The 13,008-nt window shown below is 38.8% G+C and overlaps 2 long non-coding RNA genes across 2 annotated transcripts; both read right to left on the bottom strand.

The window, feature by feature from the left end:
* Nucleotides 1–2,103: 2,103 nt before the first annotated feature.
* LOC139898381 (uncharacterized) lies at nt 2,104–4,181 on the bottom strand. The gene is made up of 3 exons (XR_011777000.1): nt 4,003–4,181; nt 2,766–2,832; nt 2,104–2,303 (listed from the first exon to the last, which is right to left on the bottom strand). It is a non-coding gene; the product is annotated as an uncharacterized lncRNA (long non-coding RNA).
* A 5,509-nt stretch (nt 4,182–9,690) lies between these two features.
* LOC139898382 (uncharacterized) lies at nt 9,691–11,768 on the bottom strand. Its single transcript, XR_011777001.1, has 3 exons — nt 11,590–11,768; nt 10,353–10,419; nt 9,691–9,890 (listed from the first exon to the last, which is right to left on the bottom strand). It is a non-coding gene; the product is annotated as an uncharacterized lncRNA (long non-coding RNA).
* Nucleotides 11,769–13,008: the final 1,240 nt, after the last annotated feature.

Below are 13,008 nucleotides of genomic sequence, written 5' to 3'. Positions count from 1 at the left end.
AAAATTGAATCATATTTCATCACCATTTATATAACAAACTATAATTCGAATTGAATAAATTTTGAACATAAATACAAACCTATACTTGAAGCAGATAAATTGGTGATACAGATGTGGCGGTGATAAAAGTCACTAAACTTTTGATATCCAATCGTAATTTCATGATTTTGGCCCAAAAAATCTAACATGAATCTTCAATTTAGGTATTGTCGATGGTCTGGGACATTTTTTTTTTATATTGAATCAGTCCAATATTAGCTCGTATTTGGTTTTTTTCCGATATAATCAATTACCATTTAGGGTTTGTATCGGATGGGTGAAAGAGACGACGAAGGATGGGTTTTAGGGTTTGAGTATGGTTTGGGTTGAACAGACGACGAAGATGATTGTGATATATATATATATATATATATATATATATATATATATATATATATATATATATATATATATATATATATATATATATATATATATATATATATATATATATATATATATATATTTATATATATATATACACACACACACGATGAGTATGTTTGGTAAACTAACTGGTAGCTGATAAATGGTAGTTTGTACGGTAGTTTGTAGTTTGTAGCTGGTAGGTTGTAACTTTTAGTTGGTAGCTAGTAGCTTTTAGCTTTTCATATGTATTTAGGTATTTGGGAGAGTAGCTGAAACTGTAAGAATAAAGAGTAAAATAACAAAAATCTAAGAGCTTTTTCTCAAACTCTACTTCAATTTGCTTTTTGTTATAATTCAGTAGGCTTATAACTACCTTTAGTGGCCTGGTTCTTGACTGTAGACTACTAATAAGTATATAGAGAAAATATGAGAGAAGTATGTGTTTCTTATATCTCTTTAGAAGTGTGCACATAACACACACACACACACACACACACACACACACACACATATATATATATATATATATATATATATATATATATATACTCAAAAAATCTACTATACAATATCTATAATAATAATAAAATTAGCGTCTACAATTGACTTTTATAACACTCCCCCTTGGATGACAATTTTATTATAGAATAACTAGTACTGCCTCGTTAAAAACCTTGTTAAAGAAAACCCATTGAGATAAAACTTTAGCTAAGGAAAAAAGAGTGCAGCATAGAGTTGACTCCCCCTCAAGTAGGCAACGCCTGCATTGTTACATCTTCTGAACATGCCTCATGCCAATATTACGAACGTGTGTTCTGAAAATAGCAGTTGGAAGTGCTTTGGTGAAAAGGTCAGTAGAGTTTTTGCTGGACTGAACATATCTCATTTCAATCTGGTTGTCCTTAATGAGATTTTGAGTGTATGAGAAAAATCTAGGAGGTATGTGTTTTGTTCGGTCACTTTTGATATACCCTTCTTTCATCTGTGCTATGCAAGCTACATTATCTTCATAGATAGTTATTGGACTTTTATCGCGTTCTAGTCCAGAAGAATCAGTAATGAGTTGTGTCATTGATCTCAACCAAAAATATTCCCGAGTAGCTTCATGTAATGCTGTCACGACCCGGAAAATTTCGACTAATTTTAAACCAAACTCTCGATACGATTTAGTATTCTTGACACAATAAGCAAAGTCTGTAAAGATTGAGTCTCAAAAAGTTTGAACTGTTTCATATATTCAATTGACCTTCGACTACTTTCGACGATTCACGAACAATTATTTGTAAATAGATATATAGATATATTTAAATATATATTTATATATATTATAATTGGATTAATATATTATATGTTTATTTTAGTAGTTAAACTTGCTATTTAAAAGTGTTTATATATAGAAAGAGAATATATTAAAAATAAATGATTCCGAGCCTAATCAATAAACGTCAGTGACACTCGGTTGACGTTTCGTTAGTTTTAACATAGATACAATACATGTTCAAGAAATGATTAAGATAAAAGTTGGACTGTAAATAGATTACGCAGATTTTAGGTTGTTAGAAATATTTTTATATTTTTAAGTTTAAATATTTGTAGCGACCCGACCAAATCATGTTTGACGGCGCCGTCTACTTAGGTCCCGTTACGTGGTCATAAGTCTTTAAGACAAAGTTTGACCAAAATATGTCGCCTTCATTTCATAATAAAGATTGTTCCCAAAGTTTACAAGAATTGTTCAACCAATAGTTAAGTTACAACGTTATAATACGAATGAAATCTAGGCGACATGGTTTAAAGTAAAGTCAAAAGACGCTCCATGAAATGCACATATACTCGACATCCAATGCAAGTATCAAATAATGAGCGGAAGCATGTATCATGTATCGTTCAAGGACCTGAGAAAAACATAGAAATCTGTCAACGAAAACGTTGGTGAAATCATAGGTTTAAGTAAGTAAGTACAAGTGAACCACAAGATTTGCATCAATGAAATAATAGTAATACATTCCAAAAGTTTGTTTCACGAGCACCCAATTATCAATGCTTAACATTCCTTCCATAGAACCCCATCACAATAGTGTTAGAACATACACTGTTTCTCGAAAATACATTTCATTCGTAAACGGTAGCGAACCGTTTGAATGAGGGTTTGTCAAACCCATATGGCCATATAACATAAGTTCTCGCTTACACCCGGCAAGTGTAACTAATGATAATCGAATTGAGGATTTTTGTTCAAACTCGTATGTAGAATGTTTGTTTTCCTGTACTTGTGTTCACTTAGTAAAAAGAAACGTTTATGTTTTTCTCATCCCAAATGTAAGTGCAAAAGAGTAAAAGTGGGACTATGATCTCACCTTGAGTGTACGAGTAGTAAAGTACTTCGACAAGTAAATGTGTGCAAAGAACAATGCTAGTCTTGACCTAAACAATAGGTCGTATCAATAACGGTAAACACGGTAGGTCAAAGATGTTCAATTAGTCCTATGGCTCGTTACGACTCAATAATGTAGCATGTGAGTCAAGTTGTCATGTTTCATGCAAGGTACAAGTATAAAAACATGTTAGAACGATTGCACAAGTATTTGGTTAAGTTTGATTAAAAGTCAACTTGGTCGGGTCAAAGTCAACAGAAAAGTCAACGGGGTCGGGTTGGATATCCGACAATTTTTCTAAGTTATATAATCATATATGAGCATGTTGGCCAAGTTTCATGTTAATCGGAGGTCCGTAGCATAGCAAACATTTTTATGTCAAATGACCAAGGCGAACAGTCAGTTTTAGCACAATGGGACGGCGTCCCAAAGAGCTAGACGGCGTCCCACAATGAAGGGTGGGACGGCGTCCTGCCATCCTAGACGGCGTCTAGGTTCAAATGGTGGGACGGCGTCCCAAGTATCTGGACGGCGTCCCAAATGCCTTACAGGCCCTGTTTGCTGAATTTCTCAATTGCACGAACCAAAACACAAACCAACACATTTTACAAACCGCGAACAATTAGAACATGTATTTTATATCATCGGAAAGCTCTTTCGACAAGGAACGCAACTAAGCACTTTTCATCAAGCAAAAACATCATATACTATAACCGAAATCCCGTCAAGCGATCAATAGAGGTTTATTTTCAAGTTTCAAGTTTATCAATTTTAATTTAAGTTTCGGGAATCCAATTTATACATATGATATGCCGTTTTGAAGGTAATTAAGCATACAACACAACCTAACACTTACAACTAACATTCCATGTCATTCAAATCATTAAAAGTCCATTTTAAGTTCATGAAACCTTAATCTAAATTCACCAAATTTCATAATCAAGTTTAGGAGGTTTCATTAATCAAACTATACATCATAATGAAGCTAGTAACACTAGAAACACAATTAAAACATGATCTCTTAGCATCAAACAACATATGAACACTCAAATTTCAAGATCAACACACCAAAATTCAAGTTCATGCTAGTTACACTAAAACAACGAGATCGAGCATATAAATCACATAAACAAACTAGACTCGAGCCATAGACACTAATTAACAACCTTATAACTTAAAAATCTCAAGAACACAAGAATTAGTGATTTTAGAAAGTTACCCAAAATTGATGAAATCGGTATGGAAACGAAGAGGAGATCACGAGGAGTTCAAATATGCAATTTGTTTTGATCGAATCCTTCTTGAACGAATTTGGATGATGATTGAAGGTTTGAGGGTTTTGAGAGAAAAAGGGTGAAGTATTATTTGGGAGGTGATAAAATGAATGGAGAGGAAAGAGTTGACTAGTTGACCTAGTCATCTCTTTCTCCATTTGGCAACTTTAGTCCCTCAACTTAGGAAACGGGTACGGGAATTACCTAAACGAGATAATTCAAACGCGTATTAACGAGATGTGTTATAAACATATAACGGAACTTAAATAGTTAAACGGAAAAGTAAATGGAAAAAGGCGGGATGTTACATTACCTACACCTTAAAAGAAATTTCGTCCCGAAATTTAAGTAGGCGTAGTAGTCGTTGTTTCTTCCTCGAGATCTTGCGTTTCCGAATTCACGAATAGATGAGGATACTTTCTTTGCATTTGATCTTGTCTTTCCCAAGTAAACTCGGGTCCTCTTTTGGCATTCCAACGAACCTTGACAATCGGGATTCGGCTTTGTTTCAATGTCTTGACGGAGGTGTCCACAATTTCAACCGGTTCCTCCACAAAATGAAGTTTGTCATCAATAGTAAGTTCTTCGAGAGGGATGACGATATCGGGTTCGGCAAGACACTTTTTCAAGTTAGATACATGGAAGGTAGGATGAACGGAGTTCAATTGAGGCGGAAGATCTAAACGATAAGCAACGGTTCCAATGCGCTCCAAGATTTCGAAAGGACCAATATACCGCGGATTTAGCTTCCCGCGTTTCCCAAAACGGATTACACCCTTCCAAGGTGAGACTTTTAACATTACTCGGTCACCGACTTGAAATTCAAGATCGTTGCGTCGTTTGTCGGTATAGCTCTTTTGACGACTTCGGGCCGTCCTAAGCCTATCTCGGATTTGAACGATTTTCTCGGTGGTTTCGTGAATGAGTTCGGGTCCGGTGATTTGCACGTCGCCTACCTCGGCCCAACAAAGAGGTGAACGACATTTGCGGCCATATAGCGCTTCAAAAGGTGCGGCTTTAATACTCGCGTGATAACTATTGTTGTAAGAGAACTCGGCGAGAGGTAAGTGCTTGTCCCAAGCTTTTCCGAAATCAACCACGCAAGCTCGTAACATGTCCTCTAAGGTTTGAATTGTACGTTCGCTTTGTCCATCGGTTTGAGGATGATATGTGGTGCTCATGTCTAAACGCGTTCCCAACGCTTCTTGCAATGTACGCCAAAATCTAGAAACGAAACGACCATCTCGGTCGGAGATAATCGATAAAGGTACACCGTGTCGGGCTACGATCTCCTTAATGTAAAGTTGTGCAAGTTTCTCCATTTTGTCCGTTTCTTTCATGGCCAGGAAGTGTGCGGATTTGGTGAGACGGTCAACAATAACCCAAATGGTATCATAACCGCCCGTCGTTTTTGGTAGCTTGGTGATAAAATCCATCGTTATCCCTTCCCACTTCCATTGCGGGATCTCGGGTTGTTGAAGTAATCCGGACGGTCTTTGGTGTTCGGCCTTGACTTTGGAACATGTCAAACACTTGGAAACATAAGTAGCTACGTCCCTTTTGATGTTCGGCCACCAATATAGTTGTTTAAGGTCGTGGTACATCTTATTGGCACCGGGGTGAATCGAGTATCGTGACTTATGGGCTTCATCTAAAATAAGGCTTCGTAGATCCCCATAACTAGGCACCCAAATTCTTCCGGCGAAATATCGGAGTCCGGTTTCTTTAACTTCGAATCGAGAGGTGAGGACGTTCAAGTGTTCGAGAGAGATGTTTTCATCCTTGAGAGCCTCATCTTGGGCTACCCGAATTTGGCTATTAAGGTTGGTGTGAATGGTGATGTTTAAAGCTCGGACACGGAGAGGCACCGCTCTTTCTTTTCGACTTAAGGCATCGGCTACTACATTTGCCTTCCCGGGATGGTAACGAAGCTCGCAATCGTAATCGTTTAAGGTTTCAATCCACCTTCGTTGTCTCATGTTTAGTTGCTTTTGATCGAAAATGTGTTGGAGACTTTTGTGGTCGGTAAAGATAGTACTCTTGGTTCCATAAAGATAGTGTCTCCACATTTTAAGTGCAAAGACAACGGCTCCGAGTTCGAGATCATGCGTCGTGTAGTTTCGTTCATGAATTTTGAGTTGTCGAGAAGCATAAGCAATGACTTTCGTTCGTTGCATCAATACACACCCAAAACCATGTTTTGAGGCATCGCAATATACAACAAAGTCATCATTGCCTTCGGGAAGTGACAAGATAGGAGCGGTGGTTAGCTTCGTTTTCAAGATTTGGAATGCGGATTCATGTTCGGTCGCCCAAATGAATTTCTTTCCCTTGTGAGTCAATGCGGTTAGAGGACGTGCAACCAAAGAGAAATTTTCGATGAATCTACGATAGTACCCGGCGAGACCCAAAAATTGACGAATGTGAGTAGGAGTAGTAGGAGTCTCCCATTTACTAATGGCTTCGATTTTCGTGGGATCGACTTTAATACCTTGATCACTTACAACATGACCAAGAAATTGAACTTCCTTTAACCAAAATTCACACTTGGAGAATTTGGCATAGAGTTGTTCTTGTCTTAAAAGTTCAAGCACAAGTCGGAGGTGTTCCTCGTGTTCTTCTTCGCTTTTTGAATAGACTAAAATATCATCGATGAACACGATAACGAATTTGTCAAGATACGGTTTGCACACGCGGTTCATAAGATCCATGAACACCGCCGGTGCGTTAGTGAGACCAAATGGCATGACAAGGAATTCATAACTACCATAACGAGTTCGGAAAGCGGTTTTGGAGACATCTTCCCCCTTAACCCTCAATTGATGATAACCCGAGCGGAGATCGATTTTCGAATATACACAAGACCCTTGTAGTTGATCAAAGAGGTCATCGATGCGAGGAAGAGGATATCGGTTCTTAACCGTCAATTTATTTAGTTCACGATAATCAATGCACATTCGTAGGGATCCGTCTTTCTTTTTAACAAACAAAATAGGAGCGCCCCAAGGTGAATGGCTAGGTTGGATAAAACCACGATCAAGTAGTTCTTGGATTTGACTTTGCAATTCTTGCATTTCGGATGGGGCGAGTCTATATGGTGCACGTGCTACGGGTGCGGCCCCCGGAATAAGATCGATTTGGAATTCAACCGGTCGATGAGGCGGAAGACCCGGCAATTCGTCGGGAAATACATCGGAATAGTCACTAACAATTGGCACATCATCGATATGCTTATCATCGGACTCGACTTTCTTAACGTGGGCAAGGATCGCAAAACAACCCTTACGGAGCAGTTTTCTAACTTTAAGGCACGAAACGAGGTTGAGTCTGGTGCAACTCTTATCGCCATAAACAATCAAAGGTTCACCATTCTCGATAGGAATTCGGATTGCGTTAAGATCACAAAGGATGTGAGATTTCGTTTTGGCTAACCAATTCATACCGATTATTACATCAAAGCTTCCTAGTTCCATGGGTATCAAGTCAATTTCAAATTCCTTACCCAAAATGTTTATCGTACACCCTCGGTAATATGTGTTGGCACTTAATAGTTTCCCGTTAGCCACTTCAATGGTATAAGCGGTATCTAATGGAAGAGGTGGAGTGCTAAAAGGATGAGTCAAAGTCTCGGATACAAAGCATTTATCGGCACCCGAATCGAATAAGCAAGAGACATAAGAATTGTTGAGAAGAAACGTACCCGTGACTAGTTCAGTGTCATCCCGGGCTTCCTCGGTGTTGATGTTGAAAGCTCGGCCGCGCGTATTGGTGTTATCTTTCCTTTTCGGGCATGCATTTCTATAATGACCCGTTTGACCACATTCGTAACAAGTGCCCGTCTTTGGTGCATTGGGCCACTTTCGAGCAACGGGAGTGGCACTTTTACAATCGTTGGCCTTATGACCAACTCCTTGGCACCGGTGGCAAATTAACTTGCCACATTCACCAAAGTGATGTTTGTTGCATTTGTTGCAAAGAGGTAGGTTCCCGGCATAACCCTTCTTGCCGTCGAAAGTGAAGGATTTCTTGGCAAAGTTGTTGTTGCTTGATTGGGAGGGTTCCCACTTTCTTTTGTTGTCGCCCGATTTATCCTCGGCCTTAGGTGCCGGAACTACGATTTCGTCAACCGTTTCAATTAGTTGGCGAGCCATGTTCATAGCGGCTTGATGAGTAGTGGGTTTGGATGACATCACCCCTTGTTTGATGCTTTTTGGAAGACCGAGCATGTAGAGCTCAATCCTTTGAGATTCGGGGTTAACAAGATTAGGACACATCAAGGATAGTTCGGCGAAGCGTTGATTATAAGCTTTAAGATCGTTTCCGACCGCTTTCAAAGCTCTTAGTTCTTCCTCAAGTTTTCGGGTTTCTTCGCGCGGAAAATATTCAACAATCAGCTTTTCCTTTAGATCGGCCCAAGAGAGGGCATGAGCTTCATCGGTACCCACCGATTGAACATAGGTGTTCCACCATGTTAGAGCAATTCCGGAGAAAGTGTGAGTGGAGTATTTGACCTTGTCTTGGTCCCGACAACCGCTTATGCTAAAGACGGCTTCCGTTTGCTCAAACCATCGGGTGAGCACGACCGGTCCCCCGGTTCCATCAAAAGTGTGAGGTTTGCATCCCATGAAAGCTTTATAGGAGCATCCCTCGTTTGAGTTTCCGGCTCCATTGTTGTTGTTGTTGTTGTTATTGTGGTTGTTATTATTATTGTTGTTGGATGAGTGACCGGCCATGGCCGCATCTACGGCGGTTGCTATCATCCGTTCAAGAGCTTGTTCAGGAGTTTCATTGCGGCGTACACGACGAGGAGCCATTGTTCCTTCAAGACACAAGAATATCATTGATTAGTATTCTCAATAATACTAACCGTGATATAGAATAAAGATAAAGAGAAGTTTTTCCTCGACTCGCCTTAAATTCTTTATGTCATAATGTCGGAACGTTCATATGAGTCACCGTAATATAATCCCGGAAATTATATTACCCTGATTCATATGTGCATTCGACATCATTTCATATAGTCAAGGTGGCGCGTCGATCAAATTAAACAACGTGAGATTAAGATGAACTAAGAGTAGGTATGAGTAGAAGCGTTCGAGTATAAATGCACAAGTAGTCAAGTAATTCCTACTTCAAGTCTATATGCCGGTTGTAGTCTAGACTCACTAATGTACCCTATGACTCGGGGTTGACACCAATGAACTCTAAATCCCTACAACCAACGCTCTGATACCATCTGTAGCGACAGATGGGGTAGAAACCCACCCAGTGCCTTTCCAGCTAACCGCTTGGTGACCACTGAGTGTACCTCAGACACTGATTTTACGGCCCGCATTTCTGCCAAACTGCCAACCCTCAAATTCCAAGGGATCGCAAGGGGTAAGAGCCAATGCCTCGTCACAGGTAACACTGTGAGAACCCCCTCTACGATTAACCCGCCAAAAAGCATAGTCCGTATGAGTGCCCGGCCTAACAGCCGGCGCGCGTGACTACCTTTACGGCTAAGGTTAAACCAGCTCTGATACCATCTGTAGCGACCCGACCAAATCATGTTTGACGGCGCCGTCTACTTAGGTCCCGTTACGTGGTCATAAGTCTTTAAGACAAAGTTTGACCAAAATATGTCGCCTTCATTTCATAATAAAGATTGTTCCCAAAGTTTACAAGAATTGTTCAACCAATAGTTAAGTTACAACGTTATAATACGAATGAAATCTAGGCGACATGGTTTAAAGTAAAGTCAAAAGACGCTCCATGAAATGCACATATACTCGACATCCAATGCAAGTATCAAATAATGAGCGGAAGCATGTATCATGTATCGTTCAAGGACCTGAGAAAAACATAGAAATCTGTCAACGAAAACGTTGGTGAAATCATAGGTTTAAGTAAGTAAGTACAAGTGAACCACAAGATTTGCATCAATGAAATAATAGTAATACATTCCAAAAGTTTGTTTCACGAGCACCCAATTATCAATGCTTAACATTCCTTCCATAGAACCCCATCACAATAGTGTTAGAACATACACTGTTTCTCGAAAATACATTTCATTCGTAAACGGTAGCGAACCGTTTGAATGAGGGTTTGTCAAACCCATATGGCCATATAACATAAGTTCTCGCTTACACCCGGCAAGTGTAACTAATGATAATCGAATTGAGGATTTTTGTTCAAACTCGTATGTAGAATGTTTGTTTTCCTGTACTTGTGTTCACTTAGTAAAAAGAAACGTTTATGTTTTTCTCATCCCAAATGTAAGTGCAAAAGAGTAAAAGTGGGACTATGATCTCACCTTGAGTGTACGAGTAGTAAAGTACTTCGACAAGTAAATGTGTGCAAAGAACAATGCTAGTCTTGACCTAAACAATAGGTCGTATCAATAACGGTAAACACGGTAGGTCAAAGATGTTCAATTAGTCCTATGGCTCGTTACGACTCAATAATGTAGCATGTGAGTCAAGTTGTCATGTTTCATGCAAGGTACAAGTATAAAAACATGTTAGAACGATTGCACAAGTATTTGGTTAAGTTTGATTAAAAGTCAACTTGGTCGGGTCAAAGTCAACAGAAAAGTCAACGGGGTCGGGTTGGATATCCGACAATTTTTCTAAGTTATATAATCATATATGAGCATGTTGGCCAAGTTTCATGTTAATCGGAGGTCCGTAGCATAGCAAACATTTTTATGTCAAATGACCAAGGCGAACAGTCAGTTTTAGCACAATGGGACGGCGTCCCAAAGAGCTAGACGGCGTCCCACAATGAAGGGTGGGATGGCGTCCTGCCATCCTAGACGGCGTCTAGGTTCAAATGGTGGGACGGCGTCCCAAGTATCTGGACGGCGTCCCAAATGCCTTACAGGCCCTGTTTGCTGAATTTCTCAATTGCACGAACCAAAACACAAACCAACACATTTTACAAACCGCGAACAATTAGAACATGTATTTTATATCATCGGAAAGCTCTTTCGACAAGGAACGCAACTAAGCACTTTTCATCAAGCAAAAACATCATATACTATAACCGAAATCCCGTCAAGCGATCAATAGAGGTTTATTTTCAAGTTTCAAGTTTATCAATTTTAATTTAAGTTTCGGGAATCCAATTTATACATATGATATGCCGTTTTGAAGGTAATTAAGCATACAACACAACCTAACACTTACAACTAACATTCCATGTCATTCAAATCATTAAAAGTCCATTTTAAGTTCATGAAACCTTAATCTAAATTCACCAAATTTCATAATCAAGTTTAGGAGGTTTCATTAATCAAACTATACATCATAATGAAGCTAGTAACACTAGAAACACAATTAAAACATGATCTCTTAGCATCAAACAACATATGAACACTCAAATTTCAAGATCAACACACCAAAATTCAAGTTCATGCTAGTTACACTAAAACAACGAGATCGAGCATATAAATCACATAAACAAACTAGACTCGAGCCATAGACACTAATTAACAACCTTATAACTTAAAAATCTCAAGAACACAAGAATTAGTGATTTTAGAAAGTTACCCAAAATTGATGAAATCGGTATGGAAACGAAGAGGAGATCACGAGGAGTTCAAATATGCAATTTGTTTTGATCGAATCCTTCTTGAACGAATTTGGATGATGATTGAAGGTTTGAGGGTTTTGAGAGAAAAAGGGTGAAGTATTATTTGGGAGGTGATAAAATGAATGGAGAGGAAAGAGTTGACTAGTTGACCTAGTCATCTCTTTCTCCATTTGGCAACTTTAGTCCCTCAACTTAGGAAACGGGTACGGGAATTACCTAAACGAGATAATTCAAACGCGTATTAACGAGATGTGTTATAAACATATAACGGAACTTAAATAGTTAAACGGAAAAGTAAATGGAAAAAGGCGGGATGTTACAATATTAGTACTCCGTACATATAAATTGGGACAGAAAATAAACAATTATCGAACATTTTTGATCAGGTTTCAAACAATTAATAAGTGAAATAATTAAATATAATTACTCTAAAAATTTGGGGATTTTTCGGAGAACTTTTATCCGTAACTGTTTAGCAAAGGAGCACGATATAATACTCCCTAATTTAAAAGCTTAATAGGATCCGGCTGCTAACTGTGTATGATATTTGATTGAGTTTACTATTTGCCTTTTAATATTATAATATTTTCTGTTTTCCTTTCACATTCTAACATCTAATCTATGTTTTATATATATACATACTTGCAAGTATGATCAACCATTACCATCTATCATTTTATTTTATGTTTACTCTTGTACGGCCGAGAATCACCATTTTCTCCTTTCGCCATCATCACCTATCATGATCCACCACCTCCATCATTAACGGTTATCACCACGACCCTAACCCTTTCAAAATCTTCTTGTTTCTTTTATGTCGTGATAACCTACAACCGGACACCACCTCATCTTCTAACAACCATCGGTCTCCCACCACCATTCCAACCGTCACCATACTTCACTCCATAACCACTACCACCGCCACCTTCAACTTTACGGCCACCCATCAAAACCGTGAACTACCATGACCCAAAACCACACACTCTCTCTCTCATCTATCTCTCTCTCTTTAGTAACAGTAAAAAAAAAAAACCATCTTCAACCTTTAAAAAAAAAAAACCGACACCCTACACCCACGAAGTTGCTGCCACGCTGTTGTTTCTATTTTCAGTCGAACACCACCATATCCATAATGAACACCATCTAAACCCACTTACCGTTTTTTCTCCTTCGAACCCAAACCACCACCTTTCCACATCAAAAACCACCTCAAGCCACGATTGGCTACTATTACGCTTGTTTCCTGTTTCGTTCAATGAAACCCACTCCGTACTGTTTCCTGTTCGCTATTGTTATTCCCTTTGTTCCAATATTTGCTACGGCTTTGTTCTACTTTATGATGAAGACTATGATGAACGAATATGATGATGCATAGA

Source organism: Rutidosis leptorrhynchoides, chromosome 3 (genome assembly GCF_046630445.1).
Source record: "Rutidosis leptorrhynchoides isolate AG116_Rl617_1_P2 chromosome 3, CSIRO_AGI_Rlap_v1, whole genome shotgun sequence".
Lineage (NCBI taxonomy): Eukaryota > Viridiplantae > Streptophyta > Magnoliopsida > Asterales > Asteraceae > Rutidosis > Rutidosis leptorrhynchoides.
This window is presented reverse-complemented; position numbering and strand designations above follow the sequence as displayed.